The sequence below is a fragment of the Patella vulgata genome, chromosome 1 (genome assembly GCF_932274485.2).
Source record: "Patella vulgata chromosome 1, xgPatVulg1.2, whole genome shotgun sequence".
NCBI classification, from domain to species: domain Eukaryota; kingdom Metazoa; phylum Mollusca; class Gastropoda; family Patellidae; genus Patella; species Patella vulgata.
The window spans coordinates 76,690,989-76,718,322 of record NC_065879.2 but is presented as its reverse complement, the minus strand read 5'-3'; the positions used below and the strand labels follow the sequence as shown (position 1 = coordinate 76,718,322).

Genomic DNA, 27,334 nt, shown 5'->3' with positions numbered 1-27,334 from the left:
CAGCTTTCCAGTTGGTGGTCTTTATCCTGTTTATGGCTTTGTTTATAAGTTGTGTGTCGTTTTTAATAATCCTGTACAAGTTGGTAAACTCGCGTAATCGCAGTATTTCATTGGGTCTGAAACGCAGAACAAAGCTAATGGTGTTGGTATACGGCGTGTTTGTATTATTTTTAATTCCCCTGGTGGTCGGGGCCGCGCTTGCCAGCACAATTCATGTCCCAAAGAACAGGATGCTGTTAGAATGGCTAATGCTATTGTGTGCAATGAATTCTCTGGTTAATGGGCTCATTTATGGAGTTAAAAGACCTGAATTCCGCAAGGCGTATTGGGCGATTCTTTCCTGCACCTCTCAGAACCGTGTACAACCAACACAACCCGGTCTTTGGGCTTCTAGTTCAAGCCGCAGACTCGGGTAGTTAAAGTTAAGACTGATGTTAGCAAAATGCATTTGCGTTATTGTCGCAATTTCACATTGTAGTTGAGCGGTATTTAAAATAATTCGGCCTCCACAACTTTAACCTCAAATCCTTTCGTTGTTCTTATGTTATGCTGTAATAAAAGATAGACAATATTATTATTTTTTTTTCAGTGTCTCCGAGTATAGTGAACGCATTTAGAATACCACCCATGTAGCGTATGTACAGTAACCACCAATCGGCAATCTGTTTCACAAAGATCTTCTAATATCTCTGTATAGATGACTGTTTCGACACGTGGTGTCACATCATGCGGCGTCAATCATTGGCTCAATAGCGCGTGCAGTGTTTACATAAGACGTTACTGATTCGGGCTAAATGGTGAAGTTTACTTATTTTAATACGTACCCATTTACACTAAATAGGAAATGATTTTTACCTACAAATAATGCAAACGTCTTTATTTATTTTTCTAATAAATGAAAAACATGTCATCCTTATCATGTCATCCTTATCAGTGATTGTAGCGGCCTAGCGAAAATTCACTGCTGATCAGTGTGACCAATCGGCCGACAGGCTATATAAACAGCACACCGCCTGATTGTTAATTCATTTATTCAACATTGGGGTCGTAAAAGGACGAACCCTATATTATCAAGTAAAATAAAATGAAATTTAACGTCTTACTGTTCTGCTCCGAACTGGGCTAATATCGAATTCCAATTGTCATGGGATCTTTTACGTGCACGCCAATGTGTAAAAGGAACCTCGGTTTTTCGTCCTTCATCACTGCCAAGGGGGAACCACGCCGGAAAATCTGGATGAACTTTCTCGGCCAATGCATTGATCGAACACCCGACCTCCAGGCTAGCGAGCCGGCGTCTTACCCACCGTGACCCGCCGAACCCTATCAATATTCAGCGTTCAAGATTGTTTTTAAAAAATTTCCGTGAATCAGTGTGGTCATGAAAGGAAGAACCCCATCAATATTCAGCATTCCGTGACTTTCCATTCCAGATTTATCCTCTATTTGCCGAAACCTTGTAAACGCGATATAGATTCTCTACAAATTACCCATGAAACATTGTGGTCATGAGCGGACAAATATTCAGGGATACACGACCTTCCGTGGCACGTTATTCCCTCTTTGCAAACATCTTGTAAACTTGATAGAGACTATGGTTTTAACTAATGCCTTTCAAGTCAAGTTTGGTGGGAAGCATTGCATGAGGTCACGAGAAGACGAACCCTATGGATATCCAGGATATTCGATTTTGCGTTAAAACACACACACCTATTTGGCGAGAGAGAAATGGAGTTTAATGCCCCCTCGACACACAAACTAGGTCATTTCGTGACTAACAGATAGTTCAATTTTATATCAATAATTCACATGCCCGTAGGAGTCTTTAGCAGTGGGACCCCAAATTTGGCGGTAAGCATTGAGGTCATGACAGGACATAGATCACCAATCAGCGTCGGCTTTACAAAATTGGCTAGTCGGAAATAAAAGCTTTGTTTTCTATCGCTTCGAATGTCTAGCCACAGTTCCGTATGTCATTGGATAATACCTCACATCACCCAGAACGCAGGTTATGTTACGACTTCCAGTTCTTGTAGTAGTGAAGACAAGTAAAACCAAATAATATATAATCTGCGTTTAATCAGATTGGAGTTACCCCACGCTTTGTTGAAAGCTTCCATTTTCTGTGCAGGGAGGAGGGCCTGACAAGGACAGTGACTAGTCGTTCAGGGGGGACAGAAAACCGAGACAGGATTCAACCCCGGTGTTTGTCGAATAGGTTCCTCTGGATTTTCCGGCGTGGTGTCCCATTGTCAGTTATGCAGGACGGGGGTCTGGCAAGTGCAGTTTCTAGTAGTCCGAATTGGACGACGAAAAACGAAGGCCCCGCATATACATTAAATAACCCTGGACAGATGGAATTCACAATACGAGTAGGCCGTAGCGCCTCTGTCCTGGCAAAATGGTCATCATAAACACCTTATGGAGAATGCTCATCTTCATTAGCGCAGTTGGTGCAGGAAAATCGGACGTTAAATCGCATTGCATGTATTAATATTCAACGAGCTTTTGTTCTTGAGTACCCCCCACCCCTCTTCCAAATTATAAATGCGTTGGATTCTTCAGTTGTTGACAGTTATTTTTTTTATTAATTTGCTGGGACCTTGGCCGAAATACATGCTGATAGAGGCTACATTTTTCTACGAAGCATATTCATTGTCTGTCTAAAATACCTCTCTACATACATTTCCAGTGCCATGGATTCCATGTTTGATTTCTCCATTAAAGGAAAAGCATGACCAAGCCCACAGGTGACTCCCCATTTTCACAAATTTCACAGGGTGGGTTAAGTTGTGCATATTCAGGCTAAGACAGTTTTCTCCATAGATAAGGTTAATTTGGGCTGCAAAAAAATAATCAGTAGACGGTCAGCTCTTTGAAGGTCTGTTGACGTTATCCATTCAGAAAATAAGATGTATGTTGTTTCCACCAGGCAGCCAAAGTGGTTGCGATAAACTGCAGGGAGATATTCTTTAAAACATGACAAGGACTAAAACGGTAACCAGTTCCTCAGGTATGAAGCTTTCCAAAGTCGAAATGTGTTGGGCATTATCCTTGACATTCTATTGACCATATAGGGTGGTTTGATGATTTTTAGAACTTTGTTAATTTTACCCATGTGCTGGCCTATGAAAAATGGACAATCTTTGTATACGGAGTCAAACCAAACATGCAAATATGTCTTTGTATGCCCATCAAAATCCCATGCATATACAAAAGTAGGGCAGGTAGCTCAGTACACTCTCCCCCATGATCCCTTTGCAACGTGTTCCATTTAGCATCTTTTTCAAATTCGTGTTTTGCTAACTCTTACCTGACCATAACTCCTGGCTTTTATCAATAAAGACACGAACACTCGTCATTATGCTAAGTCATGTTGGTGACATGTATGCATGCGCTTGGAGATCCATTGTTGCTATGATTAACATTGCTTTGACAGAGAAGTGAATTTCATCCACAGATACAGAGATACCTTTGGTCCACAACTCCCACACGAGTGGATGTAAAACATGTCCATCTTTGCTTTCCACTGCCTTGCCAGAGACCCCATTACAACATATTCTTGTGGAAACCTTTCCTTTGATAGAATTTCCTTTACTAATGATACGCGGGCCAAAGTCATATAGCAGAGCTTTTAAATAGCGGCACACCATCCGCGAACATGGACAGTATAATATTTGTTGAAGTACACAAGAATCCCATTTGCATTTGTACCTCTGTATTCCATTCCACTACTTACATCATTAATTGTGTCTGAGATTTGTGATTTCCTTGATTTGTCCATTGCTTACCACATTCCCTTTCTTTCAAGCACTTCCTTGCTTTGCAATTTAAAATCACTGGTGACTAAGTACTTGCAACATTGAGATTCTGTTTTACATCATCACATTCACGAGTTTTGCAAGCATTCATTTCATTCGAAAAAGTTTTTTTTTTACACAATTCAAAGTATAATTGGACTTCAAAATAGGTAAGTTTCTAACTTAATATCATCCAAAGTCTTCGAAATTGAAAACACGAACTATTTGTCAATTTATATCAAAAAGATGAGTTTCTGGTAGCCAATATTTAAGACATTGGTATACGAATTGCGTACCATAATGCGTTTCAGCGCCATACATATTCAACAAGTCATGTCAATATATTCTTATCTGGAGAGCATGCACAATACATACTATCAGTGTAGACTCGAATAACCAGACACTAAAGATTGCCATTCGCTTGAGACTTCTAGCGTATTTCGCGGAACATAACTCATTTGAAATTGAGTAAATACAGAAACGATTGAATGTAAATCAGTTTATATACATTCATAGTACATTACTATATGCGTTGCAACCCATTTGTGTCAACTTCTAGGTCCCAAATATTAGTAATTTAGCTCCTTTAAAGCAGTCCTTATTGAATCCGCATTTATTTTTCAAACTAGGTAGCCAAATCTCCACAATGTTGTTTTCTGGTAAGTGCAACTATAATAAAGTGAGTAAATGTTTAATTCCAGTGTCTTAACAGATGTATGTCTTGCTGCGTAGGCGCTTATAGCAAGGTTATGGTAAGATCTTGTAAGTTTAGTCTTAAAGAATTCTGATAATGGTCGAATAAAAAAAAAACCCAATCAAATTCTATCCGCAAAACACCAAGATAGTTTTATCCCTTAGTCGCGTTTCCCTCAGCATTGGTGCAAAATACTGTACTTTCTAAGCCATACCCAGTGCAGCTACAAGCGCGTGTACTACATGTGGTTTCACTCTTGAATCCGCATCTGGTGAGCCGTATGACAGACTCCGGAGCAAGTTGATCATAAAAAAACTGCGCTAACAAAAGTAATCCCTATAATGGGCCTACTGTGTCGATTCATATTTAATCGATCGCGAAAACTTAACGCAGGACAGTTTGACTCTGTTTTCAAATTATGTTTCTAAATTAACCCAAATGACTTCAACAAGTATTTGATCCATACAGACAGCCAAATAAAGGATTATCCACAGTTTTCTTATATCTTACAGCCCAATTCCGTTGTATTTAGTCGAATGTTAGATCGAACTTAGTTCTTGTATTGATAATAGGTGTTATGATCGATTGTACACGCGCGTGACCACACAGTGCTCCTACATTTATGAGAATTCACAGTTAAAGGGAGACAAATCAAGTTTTGGTTCATATTTTGTCTCGGGGATCACATGAGATGTTCACGAGGTCAATCATTTTGCAATAAGAGTTCCCTCGACGTGAAAACGTGTTTTCCTTAAGAGACCTACAAACATTTTGTAAAGCCTTCAAAATTTCTTCAATTAGAAAGCTTTTATTAAAATATATTAAAATCTTCTGTAGAACACTTTCATAAACGTCAATAACATAATTTGTCAGCATTTCGAATTTATCTGGGTATAGAATGTCTCGGCCAAAAATGACTGAATTTGATGTGTCAGCCGCCATTTTTGATAATTGAGCGAATAAATATAGTACAACGAAGAAAACGGAATTATTATTGAAAAATGCAGCGGGACCCAAGAAGTCTAATTCAACCGAAAATGACAAGCTGGTGGTAAACTAGATAAAAAATCTTACCTCTCAACCCTCCCTGTTTCAAGATAAGAGATGATGCCATTAACTCCAATGTAGCACATGCGGGAGCGATTCGCACACGGCATTTGTAAACAAAATTGACAACATTTTTAATCAAAACAACGATTGATTGTTATTTATAATAATTCTGCCACATTCAACTACAATTTAGCATATAATCCTACCTGAAACAGGTACAAATCGTCGTTTTAAAATCGAGGCGTTAAGCCGTTACTAAGACCGCAATCTTTTTAAACGATACGCTGTCATCATGAAGGCGGGGCTAAATATAAGGCTTTTATAACAGCCAATCAAAAGGGTAATCTAAAGCATTTTAACTATGAATGGATTTCGATGGCGGTGAATGTCCGATAAAAACAACGCTTCATTAAATTAAACGCGAATATTTCGAGTTAGGCGACAGTTGTGCCACTACATTGGCCTCTGTAAGTTTAATTATTCATAATAGCATAAACTCCATCTTATTTTAAAGATGTAACATGCATTAATAAAGAAATTGAGTTTGCCACTTGGAACTAAAGGCATTTTTTGGAACACAACCGGTGTAGGTTGTCATTGATAGTCCGTTGGCCAATCACGTTATTTTGCCGAGATTTCGTCTAATAGTTTGGATGCGGGTGTGGCGCCAGACAGGGTAAGCTTACTCTTCCGGACACCTGTTACCACTATTTGTCGTGTAATTTGTACACGAGGAGCAGTCCATTTGCTGATTACACTATTTTGCTTGAATACACTATTTTGCCTATAACGTTTTTTAGGACTTCGAATTCTGTCTTATGGTTTGGATTGTTCGTACTTGGTTTTATTTTATTTTAATCCAATCGTAGCTAAAAACAAACACATCAGTATATCTCAACGTTTTTAGCTACGTTCTCGTAGCTAGCGGTAAACTAGATTCAAATATTAATAACACTTCATTTACAAATCAAGCGGGACATGCCGTGATCGGCAACGAAAGTGAGCAGAGAAAAGTAAAGAGTCGTCTAGTGCAAAGGCAAGGACGGCTGGAATAAGTGAAATGCGATCCGATTTTGACAAACTAGGTTTTATAGAGATCGAATCACATCTTAGGAAACTACATGAGAAAAGTTTCGAGGAGATAAAAAAGTTGATTGCGAATATCAAAGACAATAAACAAACCACATCTCCACCATGTATCATAAAATATGTGATAATTCTGACAGTAGCAAATTTTTAACCTCTTCACAAATGCCAAAAAAAGGGGGGTGGGGCGCCACGTGAAGAAGATGACATGATAGGTAAAATTGACAAGCCACGAGACCAGTGGTCGAGCCAGGGGGGGGGGGGGGCGGGCAATCTGGTCTGCCCTGTTTGCCCCCCCCCCCCCCAATAATTTTAGAAAATAAAAAAAAAAGTATTTGTGATACGTTTCGGTAATCAATACCTTCTACAGTGAATAAATCCCACATCACCACTCAGTCATAAACTTGCATGTTGTAGAGCATTTCCGACAGTCTATTTTTCAAAATTTTCTTGGCGAGGTCCCCAAGGGACTCGCTACTTTGGCGTTCACAAAGGGAATTCGTTGAGGTTCGCAAGTCCGTTCGTTTGACATTTTGTTCTCTAGTCGGATAAACTAGTGATCAGGCGACGGACGGTATCTGGTCAGATCTATTTATCTCGACGATCGGTGCCTAGGAATACTGTAATAGTAAGTGCAGGGGAACTGCACCACACAAAATTTACACAAAGACAAATACACGGACAAGACATCATACTCAGGAAAACACAAACATACAGACAATTCAAAAAAAGTGAATGGATCCGGGGGCTAGCCGTTAAGCGTCCACTGAGCTGTACAGTCCCGGGTCTGTAGTGACACAGACTTCACTCAAATTTGAAAACAATTAGGAATACAACCCAAAGAACCCATTGTGTAATGCCAGCATGAGTCATGATCTGCTATATGCTACACGAAATACGAATGTAAGCATATGTAGTAAAATTCAACTATACAAGTTACCACATAGGTGAAAAGTATAAAAAAGTAGTCTAAATTCAATAAAGAAACGCTTCAGTATTTAGTACATATAGAGTACATGTTCCATAGTCACAAAAAAAACAAAACTGAATACAGAGAAGCAAGTAGGAAATGTAGACTGTCTCGAGGGACAGCCGTCTGCTGACAGAATGAAGTCATATCTTAGAAGGTGATAAGACAGCATTTCCGGCAGTCTATTTTTCAAAATTTTCTGGGGGAGGACTCTCTACTTTGACGCTCGTGAGTGGGCTTCGTCGTGATTTGCAAGTCCGTTCGTTAGACATTTTACCTCATCGATCAGTGCCTGAAATACTGCCAGACTGCATTTCCGGCAACCTGTTTTTCAAAATTTTCTGGGGGAGGCCCCCTACCCCTAGTTGAAGCTCGTGCCTTTGCCCCCTTAACCTTGGAATTTGCCCCTCCAATCACCGACGGCTGGCGCCGCCACTGCTCGAGAAGCAGACGTAAACAAACCGCCTTGTTCAAATACCAAAACTAATTTTGGCAACAGCCATAGTGATGTCGATGTCGTATTTGACATGGATTCAGAAGATGATGAAGAAATGCCAGTGGAGTGCTAGCTAAAATCTTCAGCTCTAATGAGGATTTAGGGAATAACATCAATCCAAAACTAGCTGACATTATAAACAACGTGGTCAAGCATGGTCTGACTGAAGAAAGGCTGGAGGCAATATTAGAAAAGCATAAAAAGCCAGTAAACTGTGCTGCAGTGTTAAACCCTAGGGTTATCCGGAAATTTGGTCTCAAATAAGACCAGCGACAAGGTCTACTGACATAAAAATGCAGAAAACATGAACAAGGTATTGAAATTCAAGAAAGACAAAGCTGTCAATTGTCAATACAAATGGCGTAATAGATTTATCAGTAATTTTATCAGGCTTGAATCAGAGACAACAGTTGTCAAACACCTGACAATGCCAGTCCCTCGGAATTTCTGTTTGGGGAAGATTTAGGAAAGAAGGTGAAGGACATAAATGAGACTAATCTTGTTTGACAAAACGTAACTTGGAAGTTGTGGATACAAGCATGGCTACAACAAAAAAGTAGCCGTCATTTTTGGCAAAAGTTCAATTTCTCAAATGTTACAGACAGAAGAAATATAATGCAGTCGAAAAGAATCACAACACAAGGAAAATTAGATGTAAAAATATTGGTATACATTTATAAAGAAACAAGTAAGTGAAAACTGTCATAGCGTTCTAATTCTTAAGTTTAGTTCAGAACCTCTAGTGACCAATTTTAAAGCTGGTACCATAGGTCTATGTTTAAAATTCTGTAAAGAATTAACCTCAGGTCAAAGGATACTGTCAACTGTGGCACAAGGTTATAGCATAGAATTTGATGTGAAACCTGTTAACGTTACAATTTCATTTTTTAAAGTTATATTTTTAAAATTTATTAAAATAAAGCCTTAAAATAGATGGTATCTATAAACAGTCCTACCTTGTTAAAGAATAATCCTATTAATCCTATAATTCACTATTGCCAGTTGAGAAATTGGCAAAAATATCATTTTCATCGACAAATTCAAACGTTTGAAGTTAGCTACTCCATGGTGGAGAATAGAAAACAAGGGAGGTAATTGTGTTATTTTTTCCGGTGTAAATGAGTTTTAAGTGTGAGCATGACACCTATAATCGTATAATAGTGAGTTGACAACCTATTATGCAAAAGACAGAAATAATTATGTTTTGACTTTCTTAGAAAGTATGAAATTGTAACTTTAATGGTTCATTCCAAGACCTATTCACTCTTCTGAAAAGGAGAGAGAGAGAGACATGGGGTTTGACATCCACTCGACACAAACTAGGTCATTTCGGGACTAACACATTGTTCAATTTTATTATTTCAATAAATCGATTGCGCATGTCGGTCTTTATCAGTGGAAGGAAACCGGAGGAACCCCATGAGGTTGGGCAGGCGACCCTACTCCTTGATATAGCGCGCACGTGCTAACCATTCGCCCCTTCCCCGCTTTTGAAAAGGAAATGGAAAGAATTAATATAAAATTGAATAATTTCTTGCAAAAAGGTATAGTTGTTAAAACTACACATTCCTCAGATGAGTATATTTTCAAATATTTTTGTTAGAGAAAAACAAAATGTATATTTTAGAATACTATTAAATTTAAGACAGCTCAATAAATTTGTAACATACTATCATTTCAAAATGAAGTCTTTACAATCAGTTATTAACCAATGTCTAACCAGCGGCTGCCAGGCAGGATACGCCCACATTTTGCAAGAGATGGATAGTGAACAAGCTAAACAAAAAGCGATTTTCGAACAATCAAGGGCCATAATTCAGAAAATTACGATCCAATATGTACGAATATCGACAGAATCCAAGATCGTTGGGTTATAAAAATACATTTCAAGTTTCATCAAAATCGGATCAAAATTGTGACTTCTAGAGGGTCCACAACCTTCATATACCAGATGTATACCATTTTGTCCGGCAGTTTTGGTCCGATTTTCACGAATTTCTATCTCGACCATCATTGAGGTTTAACGGTGATATACTAAAACGTTTTTGTAAATCGGATAAAAAATTGTAACCTCTAGAGGGACCACAAGCTAAAAACGTGATTTTTCGTACAATCAGGGGCCATAATTCAGGAAGTGATAATCCGATATGCACAAATATTAAAAGCAATCAAGATCTTTGGGCTATAAACATGCATTTCAAGTTTCAGCAAAATCGGATCAAAATTGTCACCTCTAGAAGGTCCTCAACCTTCATATACCAGATGTTTACACTATTTGCGTAGGGGGGGGGGGGGCACCATTTTGTCTTGCAGTTGTCGTCGAATTTTCTCAAAAATCGAACTCGACCAACATTAGGGTGTAACGGTGATATATTCGAACATTTGTTTTTAAATCAGATAATATATGTAACCTCTAGATGGACCACAAGCTTAAATCGCGATTTTTCGTACAATCAAGGGACATAATTCAGGAAGTTACAATCCAATCCGATATGCGCGAATATCGAAAGCAACCAAGATCTTTGGATTATAGACATGCATTTCAAGTTTCATCAAAATTGTGTCCTCTACAGGGTCCACAACCTTGATCTACCATATTTTTACACTATTCGCGTAAAAGCAGCGGCCATTTTGTCCAGCAGTTTTGATCTGATTTTCACAAAATTTGAAGTCAACCTTCATTACTGTGTAATGGTGATATAATCAAATGATTTTTAAAATCGGATAATTGTGACCTCCAGAGGGACCAGAAGCTAAAAAGGGCGATTTTTCGTACTATCAGGGACCATAATCCATGAAGTTTCGATCTGATACATGCCAATATCGAAAGCAACCGAAATCTTTTGGGAGGGTTAACCTATATTTCAAGTTTCGTCAAAATCGGATATGAATTGTGACCTGTAGATTGTCCACAAACAATTGTGGACGGGCGTCTGGGTGGACAAGGGCGAAAATGTGGGCGTATAAAAAATGTTACATGGCGGTGACTAGCGAACGCCAAAAATAAAAATAAGTATAATGCGACTTGATGATCGGGATTCTGCTGGTAAAACTAGAACTACCGGCAAATTCACAACGAAACGAAGAAATACCACCTGTTGATAATACGGGAAGGCGTATATTTTAAATGACATTTAAAGACGTGTCTGCTGTTCATTAAATATTTGCTTATATGTGTTAATAATTCTTCGTTTCGTTGTGAATTTCCAGGTAGGTATAACGTTTATAGCAGAATAAAAAAAAGCCAACAGTGAGGCTGATAATAGATGGATGACATATTAATTAATTGCACATTTATCTTTTTCAAAAGTGTTAAGCAGTCAAACGGATTATCAACTATACACTAAGTTTCGTCACTCTCCGCCAGTTAGAATCAAAGTTATCTTGTCCCAAAAAAATAGACTAATCAAATTGCTTAGCCTTGGTGGGAATTATTAATGATTGAAGACATTCATCTAATGAACGCCTACACCCCAATTAGAAGGAGAGTTATTCGGTTCCCAATTCTCGACCAATCAAATTCCTTATCGCCGTGCTTACCCTGAGCAGAAATGCTCATTATCAAACTTAAGTCAAAGTATTGGTGTCATGAAACTATGCACCAAGTTTCATCACTCTCACTTAATTAGAACTAATCAAAGTTATCGTGTCCCAAATCATCAACCAATCAAATTGCTCATCTCTGCTTATTGTAGAAAATTTTCATCGTTTTAACTCAATCAAGGCATTCACTTAATAAACCCCTACACCAAGTGTTAACATGTAGCTCAGTTGGGAGAGTTATTATGTTCTAATATTTCGACCAATCAAATTGCTTATCGTTCTGCTTACCTTGAGCATAAAATGCTCATTAAGGTATTGATGTAATGAAACTATATACCAAGTTTCATCACTACTTAATACCCACCTTCATAGCCCAGTCGGAACAGAACAGTAGGACGTTAAACCCCATTTCATTCATTTCTCACTTAATAAGAACTAAAGTTATCGTGTCCCAAAGCATCAACAAATCAAATTGCTTACCCTAAGCAGAAAAATGTGCTCTTCGAACTCCATTACGGCATTCACCTAATCAACAGCTACACCAAGTTTGAACATTTTAGCTCATAAGTGTGATGGACAGACCCATTTTAATAGACACAAATACGCAGGAAATAAAGGAATCCCTATTTTGGGGAGGGCCATTCGCCAATTTAGGAGACTTTAAGACACCGGTTGCCTGGGCTCCATTGATCTGAGGGATGCCTATTACAGTGTGGCTGTTACTCAAGTAGACCAAGGATATTTAAATTTCCTCTGGAAAGGTGAATTATAAAAGTTTACGTATCTTTACAAAGATAATAAAACCAATATTTGCCGGTATAAGAAAGAAAGGACATTGGATATCCTGTTATTTGGATGATCCATTTATTTCTGCTAACAGTTTTAAGAAATGTAATGAAAGCATTTTATTTGCTTCTGATATATTCTCTAGTCTAAAGCAGGTTTTTCTGTGCATTCCATAAAATCAAACCCGCGGAAGAGATTTCGTATCTTTGGTTTATTTTGACCTCCATTAATATGACTGTTCGGTTAACCACAGAAAAGGATTCAGAAAATGTGTCAAAAAATTCTGGCCAAGAAAGAAATCTGTTTTAGGGATTTAGCTGATTTAACTGGGATTATGGTTGTCAGTTTTCCTGGGGTGATTTATGCACCTCTTTATTACATTAGACAATGAAAAATCAAGAAAGTAACAAGCCAACAGCGAGGCTAATGTCCCCCGCCGCAATCCCAAATTAAATCGCTGGCACATTTTAATTAATCGCACATTTATTTTTCTCAAAATTATCGAGCAATCAAACTATACACTAAGTTTCACCACTGTCTATCAGGTAGAATCAAGATTATCTTTTCCCAAAGCATCGACCAATGAAATTGATTAGCTCTGCTTAGAACATTCTACCTCAATTAAAAGCAGAGGTGTTATGTTCCAAAGTCTTGACCAATCAAATTGCTTATCGCTTCTTAGCCTAAGCAGAAACTTCTTACCATCGAACTTAGTCAAGATAATGAATCTATTCGGAGTTTCATTTCATTATAACCAAAGTTATCGTGCCCCAAAGCATCAAATAATCAGATTGCTTATCTCAGCTTGAAGTAAGCTGACAATATTCATCATCGAACTCCATCAAGGTATTCGCCTAATGAACGCCTACACCAAGTTTGAACAGTCTACCTCAATTGGGGGGGATATTGTGTTCAAAAGTCTCGACCAATCAAATTGTTTATCGCTCTGCTTACCCTCAGCAGAAAATGTTCATTATCGAACTTAGTCACTGTATTGATGTAATGAAACTATACACCGAGTGTCCTCACTCTCACTTAAATAGGGGATCACGGTGGGTAAGGCGCTGGCTCGCTAGCCTGGAGATCGGGCCCGGAGTTCAAAAAGAAAAAAAAAATCTCAGTTAATATTTCTGCTCAAAGTTGAGAATAATTCTCAAGTTCAGAAAATTCTCAACTTTGGTGTTCACAAAAGCCGTTGAGCAAATTCTTAATATAAAATTTTACTCAACTTGAGTATTCCATTCAATGGCGTCATCGATTCCGTATATCGCGTGCTGTAAATTCGTCATGTTATTTGTTTTCAATGCTACAAGCGACTGGAGTCAGCTCCATCTATTAGCCAATGAAATCGCTAGGAATAAAATCTATTTTTAGATACCGTTGTTTTACTTGGTAGAACTCCGTAATATTAGCTGTTTTCAATAAGAAATGAAGAAATAACTTCATGATTATTATTGTACTTTATTCCCAATTGTCATAGAATAAATATTTATGAAAAAGATCGATTGAATTGTTGTTATTCTTCAATGAGAACTCCACAGAAAACTGCTTCTCATGATTACTAAATTAGGTCAAGTGACCAATTACATTCGCTGTTACGAAAAATGTAAACTAACCAATTCCAACGTCGTCTGCTACTTTTGGCACCAACTGGAAATGGAAGGCGATGGCAGGAAGCGGGCAGCTAATTGGTCAAACGAAGAGGAGTTGATTTTAATCCAAGAATGCTCAAAAAGGGAGGATACATTATTTGGGAAAATTAAAGGATGTGGGGCCTCTGGAAAATTTTCTAAAATCAAAGAAAATGGGTGGCAAGAGGTGGTCGATGCTTTGAATTCGTAAGTTTAGCCTAGAAGATGTAGGCTACCCTACTTCTTATTCCTGAGTCAAAATTAAAATCAATATTGAAAGTTCAACAAGTTTAATCTTTATTAAAACGGTGATACTGATAATAATAAATAATAATACAGTGATAGAAATTATCAATAAATATAAATTACAATTTAGGAGTCTAACTAAATCTATATTGTTTACTATAAATAAAATAAAACCAAGTACGAACAATCCAAACCATTAGACAAAATTCGAAGTCCTAAAAAAACGGTATAGGCAAAATAGTGTAATAAGGCAAAAAAAGAGGGACAGGGGAGAGGTAAAAAAAAGAAGTATGTATAACATTATGTTTCAGATTTAGATTAGGAACTGACAGTTAAAAAATAGATTCATAATGAAAATGAAAAATCTTGAAATTTTCAGTCAAATAAATTCATGCTCTTTTAAAGCTTTGATATAGGCCTAATGAAATAAATGAGATTTAAAAATCATGAATATTTATAAATAATTGTACTATTAGCATACATTGAAAATTTATCTTTTAACTTTTAAAGGTGAAGAAAAACTTGATCAGGTGAAAAGACCAAAAACAGGTGGGGGGACCAAATCCAATTTATTCAGACGCAGAAGACCTTCTTTTGAACACCATGGAGGGCAGACCTCAGGTTGAAGGCCTTTCATTTGGTATTGATACCGATGGTAGGTAACTAAACTATTACAATTACATTAGTAATAACTAATCAATAGTTATAGATATGTTATACTAGACAAAACATTGATATATCTTAATAATCAGTAAACCTACAATAAAATATGAAATTTGTCTATTTAGATCTACAGATACTACCACCAACACAACCACTTGGATATTCAATATAAATATTATTTGAAGGTAAAGTATAAAATTAATTATTATCAATACATTATTATATATACATTATGGAAAACTAATCCTAATATTACTTAATCGATTACTTTTCATACATGGAATAATATTTACAGATACATATTCAAAATATTTACAGATCAAGCCACAGGTACAGGAACTGAAGATTTATATACTGCTGATAAGAGTGTGATAATAACACCAACACCAAAAAGGTACTATTCTTAATTATTCAAGTAATTCCATATAATTCATATGGTACATATCATGACAATTTCTTAAAAATAAAGACAAATTCTTTACTATAATGTATCTTTTATCAGTTGAGGAAGAAAACATCAAACTCGACAATGAGAGACTTAAAAATAAGGACAAATTCTTTACTATAATGTATCTTTTATCTGTTACAGTTTCCAAAGGATTAACTCCACTTGGTGAAGAAAACATCAAACTCGACAATGAGAGACTTAAAGATAAATTATGGGAGATTCGGTAACGAGTTGGCAGTTCTCACTATAATAGTTAAAAACTAGATAATGTAAAGGCAATTTGGTGAAAATTTCATTCAAATTGATCCACTATGAACCGAGAACTTAGCGCCTGAAATTCCCATAAGCCTCGGTCATCATTACTCAAGTCAGTACGATAAACAGCATAGTCTCGATTATCCATTTAATCGTTTAATCGAGAAGGAAAGTTATGCAGTAAATCGGCTTACAATCCACTAACGATCGCAGGCTAGCGCTGCCATCTAGAGTTGATTATGGCCTGGATAGGTTAATTAATGTCTAATTAATAATTTAGATAAGATTTCAGGCCTAAAGAAAGACCTGGAATAGGCAGATTTAGCTCTTGCATAATGTATGTTTAAATTAAAAATTGAAAAAATAAAAGAACAAAGGAAGAATTTGGAAGTTGAATATGAAATTTTATGTATCCAAAGAAATAAATTAAAGGAATGAAACAATATCGATTTGTTTAACCAGGTTTTTTAATCTGTTGACTTAATTTGGTGATTTGCTCTACTTCATTATGGCTTTATAAGAAGTTCACCTCAGCTAGCTGCCATTTACATATTATATGTATTTAATCCCTTATTTATAATATAATTGACTCCAATGCACTTTAAAAGTTTTAAATGAAACATAGATTTGTACTTTCCCACCACTGAAATTTGTTATAACTACATTCGATGTTAATCTTTTAGAGATATTTAGTAATAAATTATAAGAAATGAAATATAAGAAGAATTACTAATATATACTATTCAAAAAAAGTAGGGGATATTTGATTTTGGGGGCATAATACTAAAATATGCAAATGACTACGAAAAAAGTCACTATAGAACCTAACAGAAGAAACATTTCCAGTTACATGTAACGCACCAATAGCTACCGCATGGAATGCAGGTGATGCTTGGGATCATCATGGGGGTCCAACCCAAGATTTGCACGACTCTGACTTTGAATGTTACAGTCATTGTGGCATTGAATTCCAGGGTGGAAACATCAGTTTAATTGTTTTAGTGACCAGAAAACAAATTTTGATATGCGTCGGCTTACCCAAAATGAAAGGTTGCGTGCCCTTGGCATGCTACAGATCGGCACAACACAGGCGGTTGTGGCGCGGACGATGAATGTTTCTCAGTCTGTCATAAGCAGGCTATGGTCCAGATACCGTGATACACAATCTGTACAGGACAGACCACGCTCAGGTCGACCAAGGGCGACAACTCAAGCCCAGGATCGATTTATCCGTACCTTGGCCTTGAGAAATCGTGTCATCACAGCAAATCAGATCAGCACTCGTCTTCAAACAGACACTGGTGTGAGAGTGAGGGGCCAGACGATTCGGAATCGACTGCATAGGGGTCACCTTCGCGCCCGACGTCCTCGCGTGATCCCTTGTTTGAGAGATCATCACATTCAGACAAGACGTCGTTGGTGTAGGGATCGTCAACACTGGGATAATCGACGCTGGAGCAATGTGATGTTTTCAGATGAGTCAAGGTTCACTGTTGATTTTTTGGACAGACGTAGGAGGGTGTGGCGTCGTCGAAACGAGCGCTTCCAAGACGTTAACGTCATCAGACATGATCGATTTGGGGGTGGTTCTGTTATGGTGTGGGGAGGCATCACTGTTGCTGGAAGAACGGCTTTACATGTTGTTACAGGGCGTGTTACAGGCCAGTACTACCGGGACAACATCTTGGCAGTCCATGTTGTGCCGTTCGCACGACGTCATGGCCGCCGTTTCATCTTCCAGGATGACAACGCAAGATGTCACAGGGCCAGGATCGTTACAGGTTACCTCCAACAACAGAACATCACCACATTACCTTGGCCAGCACTGAGTCCCGACCTCTCCCCCATCGAGCATGTCTGGGACAGAGGTTACGTCAACGTCAACAACGTCCTGCCAATGTCCAAGAACTTGCTGCTGCGTTGCAACAGGAATGGGACAATCTGGACCAAAATGACCTTAGACGTCTCATTGGGAGTATGCCACGTCGGATCAATGCTTGTTTTGCAAACAGAGGAGGATTTACCCGTTACTGACTTGGTTGTGATGCTGTGGTAACTTTGCTGTTTGACCCGGGGTATCATTTTACCCTTATAATGGTCAGTCTGTGCCTTACTTAGTCTAACGATCATTTGGAATAAATCGATGAATGTGAACTTCATTTCATTTTGTCATTTGTTTCTTCGTCAGTTTCATTAGGTGACTTTAATAACACTTAAAAATCAAATATCCCCTACTTTTTTTGAATAGTATATAATCGATGAGTATTCTCTAAACATTATCAAGAAAATGCAGTAATACGGAATTTGTTTTCCATACCTGTAAGTAGGTATTACATTTAATATTATCACCTATAATTTAACAATTATGAAAAGAATTTGGCAGTAATTTCGTTACGTTTTTTTACTCCATGCAATGCTATTATGCGGTTATAACTGGCAACAGCCTCACCGTCATAATCTAAATCTAAAAAATCAACATCTGTAACTAAAACACACACACCCCTACCTATCCACGTGCAGTTATGTAAATGACAGCTTGCTGAGGAGAACTTCTTATGCCATAATGCAGTAGAGCAAATATTCTTTTTAAAATTCCAAATGTTTGTTCAATTAAAACTCTGGTTCTACATAAGCTGGTGTTAATATTTTCTTCATGTCTGTTTGTTGGGTTTAAAAAAGGTGTCATCAAATAGGTCAAACATGGATATCCAGAATCCCCGAGCAATAGACCATTGTGAATACCTGCAAAATAAATTTTGAAAATATAAATTAAGATGACAGACTGATGATAGTTTACCTGCTGATTTTTTATTTAATTTCAAGGTCATCTACATGGGGAAATAAAAATTAATTTTAGCATGAACTGGGGTTTAATGGCTTATATTCTTCTCCACAGGCCGAATGCAAATGTGCATGTCCCATACAGTGAGCCTTGAGGAAAATATTGCATGCACAAATGAGGTATTCTTTTGCGATTTCCTACTGTTGTTAGTGACGGGTCCTTTAAACAAGAGAGATATGTGTCCAAAAAGTGTGACGGATGGACAGACAGACGAACCCATTTTAATAGTCCCATGCTTTTTCGAAATAATGTACGCTGACAATTTTATGTATGGGGGTCCTCGGTTTATCAGATAAACCAAACAACTACACACTTGTAATATAGACAAGAGGCCAATGCTAGGCTTGATCCAGGGACATCCTTGTTAGCGAGCCAGAAGCACACTCTCTATATACAGTCCATGCTAACACAAATTTTAAAGGGCGCATGACTCTCTTTTTTGGAACCTTGAAATAGACAAAAATGGTCATAAAAGCTCATATTAATGTAATATGAATGTATTTAAAATTTAAAGTGATTTATATTCAATATTTGAAGAAAATATATTGCAATTTATAATCAATTATGTTCGATGAAATACTTGAACTGTTCAAATTGAAATGCAGTCGTTTGGTTTAAACAGTATTTATTTCGAGAATATTATACAATGTAAAAAGCATAAATAATAGGATACAAAAACAAGCCAAGTGGGCTTATATTAGTGCATTCTACACATTTTTTTTTTTTTTTTTTTTTTTTTGTGAATCGACCCTCTTTCACTAATTACTTCAACATTTTGTTGTGCGATATGTTTTTATTTGCTCATAACAAGATGGCACCCGAAACCATTGGGTACATGATTATAAAATGTTAATTGTGTCTTAAATATTGGATATTAGGGTCCTATAGTTTCACAGCAAGATAACACGTCAATAATGATTGAAATTGATCAATATTAATTCTAATTCGTGTTTTTAATTTCGAATATTATGGAAAGTATTAAGTTAGAGACTTAGCTCCTTTAAATGTAATACATTTACTGTAGGTATCAGGCACTATGATATTATTTCTTAGAAGTTATCATGTTTGCCAACCCTGGTGAAAGTCAATAACATAAATACAAAATATACATGTACATACCATTTTGAAACTGGTTATTCAATTCACACTAACGCCAAATCCTACTATCGTGAACTGATCCGGGCCAGTTAGCGCATAACGAAGTAATTCGGAATTTGGAGTCACAAATCATCTATAAAAATAAAGTCACACTGTAGAATTTATGATCTAATACATTAATCATATTTTAAACTTGCTTAAATTCAAAAGTAACTATACAGGCATGATGCCAAGGCTGCATATTGCATATCTTTCTTTTGGGCATTCTACATATAAATACATTAACATGTCAAGACCATAATCAACTCTTGATGCCAACAGATGGATTCAATTCTAAGTAGATACTAGATTAGAATAGTTTGACCATTTAATGATATAATTAAAAACTGGAGAAATGAGGCCAATACTTGATTAACAAGTGGTTACGATCAATACTATTTCTAAAAATCATTAGCATTTATTGCTCATCCGTACCTGTACATTGAGGGCATGCACTCCTTTTCTGTTTACAAAATCGTTTTCATTTTCATTAGGTGTGGCAATTGTAATTTGAGTTCCGTCTACACAGCCAAGTACTTTCGGGAATCCTGAAAAACAAAGTTTTTGACCTACTTGAATTATTATTGTTGTAATCACTGTATTATTTATAAAAGATTGTCGTGGTTTGCTTGAAATAAAATAAACTGTTCACAGATGAAGGCACGAATATTAACATTTTCTACTTGCAGTTTCACATTGTTAGTCTAGACTCTAATATTAGATTAGTAATATCTACAAAATTCAGCGGTGTCAACATCTGAAATCAAACATCGATAAACAAGCCTCTCGGTCAATTATGTCACACAGCCAATGAAGGCCTTCGTTTAGTGGCGCTGTGGTATTTACAGTCCAGTTCACTGTAGCCGAGGGTAAGTTGGGTGATTTAGCAATGGACTTGTCGGTGATGATTATTTTAGATTGCGGGTTATTATATAATTGCGGCGGGGACGTGAAGGGGACACAATATAAATGGTAAACACAGTGTAGGCCTACGTACCTGCAATTTTTCTGAACCCTTCCGTAACACGCTTAGCATCTTCTCCGACGGGAAACTTTATAAAATGCATCAGGTTCCGAATAATGGCAGAACAAACCCTCCGGATGCATCGGAAGGTTGCGGGGCGGGACAATCTGAGAGTGTCCGCAACCAATAAATGGAACGCACCCGTTAACAAAAACCTCAGGCAAATCAGTACTTGCACCATAGGCAAAATAGCACAACTTCGCCTTGTGGGGGATTTTATACTTTCCCTTACCTGTTTTTCTATGAAAACGGTTTAAGGGGTCATCCCTTTCATAGAAGACTCGAGGCCTAGGGAGTTGACGTCGTCTCAAGCGTCCAAATCGTCGTACGGCGGCCATTCTACTTTAGACTTAAGTACGCTTAGCAGCTTTCTCAAATATTTAAGAACTTTCTCAACTTTGAGAACAAAAATGTTCTCAAATTGTTTTGTGAACTCCATTTATTTTGAGAATATTCGATTTGAGAAAATTCTCAAAATTGAGCATAGATTTGTACTTAAGTTTGCTCTGTGAACTCGGCGCCGGGTGTTCGATCCCTGCATTGGCCGAGGAAGTTCATCCAGATTTTCCGGCGTGGTTCCCCCATGTCAGTGATACAGGACGGAGGGCCTGACAAGGACAGCTGTCTAGTCGTTCAGATGGGATGAAAACCAGAGGTCCCGTATACACAAATATCCCTTAAGTTGGAATTCGATATAAGAGTACGCCGTAGTGCCGCTGTCCGGGCAAAATTTCCCTCATAGCACACTGTATGGCGTATGCACGTCTTCATTAACCCAGTTCGGAGCAAAACAGTAGGACGTTAAACCCCATTTCATTTCTCACTTAATTATCGTGTCCCAAAGCATCAACCAATCAAATTGCTTATCTCTGCTTACCCAAGCAGAAAATTCTCATCTTCGAACTTCATCAAGGCATTCACCTAATAGACACCTACAACAAGTAGAAAATGTCCATCTTCGAACTCCATCAATGCATTGACCCAATAAGCACATACACCGAGTTTGAAGATTCTAGTTCAAGTAGAAGGAGAGTTAATGTGTTCCAAAGTCTCGGCCAATCAAATTGCTTATCGCTCTGTTTACCCTGAGCAGAAAATTCTAATTATCGAACTTAGTCAAGGTATTGATGTAATGAAACTATACACTAAGTTTCATCACTCTCACTTAATTAGAACTAAAGTTGAATGGTGGCCCCTCAAACCAGTGAAGATGGATGAACTCCTAGTAGATTTTAAAGTTGAATTTATTTAAACGTTTCGGACTCAGGTGTCCTTCCTCAGTAATGAGTGGGATGGAGCGAAGCGTGCGGTATTTATACTAGTCGATTATGACGTAATTGGATTATTTAAGAATGTTTTTGGGTAAATTAGACTAATCGTGATCATCTGGGAGTGATCATGATTATTCAAGAAAGTTTACATGATAATACATGTAAATATGAATTTAGATATTGAAATTTGGAAAAAAAGTTATATATACCGCTCGATTCGCGGTAACATGGTGGGATGATATGAGTATAAGGTGATTGAACAAATTAACATTTTATACAAGTATCATAAAAATTAAACAAAAAAAGTTATTGATATATAACGGAACGATTCTCTTGCATTCAATGTAATGTTGTACTTTTCCAAAATTTTATTAAAATCCAACTGATGGTAGTCATTGGGTATTACGTCGTGATCCGACGGAGTAGGTTCTAGAGGTGACTCGAGACTGGGTGCTGCTACGGAGTCTTCCGAGCTGTTGAGTTTTCTAAAAAAATTCTTCGAAGTCATCGGCTGTGTTTTCTTCTTCGAACGGGCTTATAGAGATGGCTGTTGCCTCGGTGTTTGAGATGATACGGTTGATTGTAGGAGGCCGTAGACGAGCCTCAAATGGGGGGACCCATTCGCTCGGCTTCTGCGTCACGCATGATGGAGGGATGTCGCGCCGGATCTTGTTGATTGAGCGGTCCGTTGTGTGGTTCTTTTTTACTTCTTTTATCTGGATACTGCTAAACTTGTGATCTTTTTTCAGGTGACGGTATAGGTTCGAGCGCCATTGGTAAAGGCAGCCGTATTCTCCACAAGGATGAGTAGGCATGTTGAAGGGTCTCTTTTACGTGTGGTCGTTTATGCCTCCTGGGTGACTGGTGCCTAAATGTTGAATAAGGCTTTAAATTCCGTGACGTCGTACTGAGAATTATGACGTCAGGTTTGTGATTGGATTCCTGGAAATGGTTGCTGACGGGGGTCTCCTTATTTCTTCTGATGTCAATGAGGTGATTGAGAAATCTTTTCTTACATTTATCGCTCGTTTGGCCGATGTATTGTTTGCCACAGAAAGAGTAAATGATAGCGTAAATTACATACGGGGTTAAGCAATTTAGATGTTCTTTTATTTTAAAAATATTGGAGTTTGTTTTTGATTTTATGAACGTACTCTCCTCGAAGTGTCGGCATAATCTGCAGTTGCGTCCACACTTTTTGCATCCTATGGATCAGCTTGTTGTTCTTAGCGTTTAACGTCCGCTTCCACCGAAGGTGATATCGCAGACAAGTTCATTTTAATGATCTTAGCGCACGCGCAGGGGTCTTTGCTGTGGGAGGAAACCGGAGTACCCGGAGTAAACCCACGAGGTTGAGAAGGCGCCCCTATCTCCAAGCCACATACGCTCACACCTGGGATCGAAACCACAGCCGCAAGCCAGAGGTGACCGGCCAACTAGAGGTCGAAGCGTGACACTCTAGACCACTAGGCCATCCCAACCCCCCTATTGATCAGCATGTCCCGTAGATTTTTATTGCGTTGGTAGCAAACAACGATTTTCTTGTCCGCTATGAACTTGGTTTCGATATTTAATTTAACTATATCGAGTTGATTGTTGATTAGTTTGTGGTGGTTGAATCCTGGAATATACTTTGTACTAAATACGATAGTGTCTTGAGTTTTCTTTTCTTGTTGGACTAGCAGGTCTGTTCGAGGTTATGATCTGGCTCGGTCAAAGCAAGATGCTATTATATGTAATGGGTATCCTCTTTTCAAGAAGTGTTCTCGACAATTTTAGCGATTGGTCGCGATTTACGAGCGTACTTGAAATACGACAAATCCTTAAGGCTTGGCTGTGCGAGAGGCTTCTTTTCAGAGGCTCTGGATGGCAGCTATTGTAGTGTAGATAGAAGAAACCATCCGTGGGTTTTTGGCAGAGGCGTGTTTGCAAGTGCTGCCTTTCGTCTGAATATATGGTGACATCTAGAAAACAAAAAAATATATCATCAATATATCTCCACCAAACAAGCGGTTTGATGGGGCTTCTGTTGAGTATCTCTTCTTCGAATTGGGTCATGAATATGCAGGCGATATTAGGGGCCGCTTTGGTCCCCATTGAAATGCCGTTGGTTTGTAGGTAGAATTTATCATCAAATCTGAAGCAGTTTTTTGTTAAGATTAAATGGAGCATACGTAATAGCAGCCAAGTAATTGTAGTTTGTTCTAATCTTTGCCGAAGTTTGTCTCTGCAAGTCTTAATAGCTAGATTAAATGGAATGGAGGTGTAGAGCGAGGATACATCTGCTGCACATAGTATAGTGTCAGCTGGTAGCGGGCCGAGAGCGTTGAGTTTCCTGAGAAAATCTGTGATGTCCTTGATATAAGATTTTGACTCTGTGACGATGGTTTTTAGGTAGTAATCCAGGTATTCCGATATTCTTTCTGTGGGCGAGTTTGTGGCCGAAACTATTGATCGGCCCGGGTTGTTGTTTTTGTGTATTTTAGGTAACATGTAGAAAATTGGTGTTCTTGGGTGTTTTACTTTAAGCGATCTGGCGGTTCTTTTATCCAAAGATCCTTGTTTTTCGGCAAATTTGTGGATTTCTTCGTTGAACGATTGAGTTAGGTCATGTGCCAGAGGTTTATAGAACTCACGGTTTTTTAACTGCCTGAGTCCTTCGTTGATATAATCTATTCGGTTGTGGATGACGATTTTGCCGCCTTTGTCGGCGGGATTGATGACAATGTCTGTGTTTTCTTTTAATTCTTTGAGAGCGGTTAAAATTGTCTGGTTGATGTTGCTTTTCTTCTTAATTTTGGTGGGAGTTTAGCTGGTGATTTCATGACTGGTGACATGAATGAATCTTTCTCAGGCGTGACAGTGGCTTATAGGTGGGGTCCAGCCAGATTCTAAATGGATAGGGTCATTGGAGGGGCGAGGGGGTGATCCCTTAAGAAATGTTGTAAGCGTAAACTTCTTTCGAAAATTTTGTTTTCCGTAATGGTTTCGATTTCATTTTTGTAGCAAGTGGTAGGTATAAAGTTTAGTCCATGGGCAAGGGCTGTGGGGTGGGTGAGAGGGGGCTGTGGGATAAATTAGTTCTGGCATCGTTTCTTGTTTTCTCTGGAATCTTCTGGGCATTGTTTCGGGTTTGGACTTTAGTTCCGTGATAAGTTTCTCGACTAGATCTAATGGGTTCTTCTTGGATTCTTCTGTAGCGGTGCTTTTATCGATATATTCTAAAACTTGTTTCCCACTGGATCAGGAAGCGGGTGGGGGTTTGTGGTTTGACTTTGTTCTGATTGAGGCCTTTAGGTATGAAATTATCAGTCATGCACATAGTTAAAAAATCGATGTGGTTGGTGCATTTGAATTCGCTGATTCGTAATCGGCGTAAAGCTCGGAAATACGTGACCAAAAGGTCTGGAAGACGTGCGTTGGAGGGTAGAGTGGTGGCCGAGGAAAATGGTACAGGGTTATCCTCTTCTCTGCGGCGTTTGCGTTCAGGATCAAGGTCGTACTAGAGTTTTTGTCGTTTTCCTCCGCAATTAGAACTAAAGTTATCGTGTCCGACAGCATTAACCAATCAAATTGCTTATCTCTGCTTACCCTAAGCAGAAAATGCCCATCTTCGAACTCCATCAAGGCATTGACCTAATCATCATCGGTATCCCCAGTGGTTTCATTCCGCTCTACTCCAAAAACCTCTGGGTTAATCCGGGAAGGGGGGGGGGGACACGTTTTCAAGTTATTCGCCCTTGATGATTATGCTATTTTATCGACCAATCCTATAAATCTTTAAATGAAAAGGAAGTTGGTAAAGGGGAGTAACTCTTAAAGGACAATGTAAGCAGTTTGCCTAAATGTGACAAATCCTAATTATTCTAAATACGTTTATCTTATCAACAAATTATATAATATTTTATTAATGAAGACCGGACATTTATGAATGTTTAAGAGTTATATTGAGAATTGTTCGTTCGTTCGCGGAGTTTCATGTCCGCGTAATATCGTAGACAAGTTATTGTGAATCAAATTGCCAAGTATAAGTTCAATAATAACAAGCCAACAGTGAGGCTGATGTCCCCCGCCGAAATAGGAAAATAATTAGAGGACACATATAAATTTATCACAAATTATCTTTTACAAAGTATTGAACAATCAAACAGTATATCTTTACTTATAGTCTAAGCATACAATGTTTTTGATTGAATAATTATAGCATATTAAGGGGAAAACATGCTCTATGCCTACAGATCTAGAGTTTGGTTGTATCAACGGGTCTATTTTCCATCTTGCTGCAAGTTGTGCAAAGTTCACTGTTTTCTTTCTGTCATTAAATGTCAATTCATTATTGCATACTACATATTTAATTAATTTATAATAGTTTCTTTTTCAATTTGTTTTTTCCATTTATTTGTTTATTTACCTTGCCTATATTCATTGTATTTGATTGTATTGCTCAATTGATTCTTTTATCAATACCTGGTTATAATATTATGACATGTAATGTGGCAAGTTGAGTCGGGACATGTAGGCTATAATGTAACAAGTGGATTTCGTTTCATTTTTTTCGAAAATATTGTACAGATAAAAGAGGAGGAATTACAGGGGTAATACATTGGAAAGCTTCTTCAAGAACTAAAGCATAAACTATATAAACGAGCTTATAAAAAGGAAAAGTTTGTATAAAGACGTTTCGTTTGCACAACTGGGTGATGATAAATCACGTTTTGTCTTTCTAGCAGACGAGACAGACGGACGAACCCATTTTAATAGTTCCCTGCTTTCTTCGAAAGGCGGGGGACAATCAAAGTAGGAGAGTTATTGTTTTCCAAAGTCTCGACCAATCAAATTGCGTATCGCTCTGCTTACCCTGAGCAGAAAATGCTCATTATCAAACTTAGTCAAGGTATTACTGTAATGAAACTATACACCAAGTTTCATCAATCTCACTTAATTAGAACTAAAGTTATCGTGTCCCAAAGCATCAACCAATCAAATTGCTTATCTCTGCTTACCCTAGGCGGAAAATGCTCATCTTCGAACTCCATCAAGGCATTGACCTAATCAACACATACACCAAGTTTGAACATTCTAGCTCAATTAGGAAGAGAGTTATCATGCCCCAAAGTATCAACCAATCAAATTGCTTATCTCTGCTTACCCTAAGCGGAAAATGCTCATCTTCGAACTCCATCAAGGCATTGACCTAATAAACACATACACCAAGTTTGAACATTCTAGCTCAATTAAAAGTTATCGTGTCCCAAAGCATCAACCAATCAAATTGCTTATCTCTGCTTACCCTAAGCGGAAAATGCTCATCTTCGAACTCCATCAAGGCATTGACCTAATAAACACATACACCAAGTTTGAACATTCTAGCTCAATTAGGAAGAGAGTTATT

General features: G+C 37.9%; 2 pseudogenes; both read right to left on the bottom strand.

Moving 5' to 3' along the window:
- Positions 1 to 2,663: 2,663 nt before the first annotated feature.
- LOC126808734 (uncharacterized) lies at positions 2,664 to 3,231 on the bottom strand (annotated as a pseudogene).
- Positions 3,232 to 18,174: 14,943 nt separating this feature from the next.
- Positions 18,175 to 26,695, bottom strand: LOC126808745 (putative nuclease HARBI1; annotated as a pseudogene).
- Positions 26,696 to 27,334: the final 639 nt, after the last annotated feature.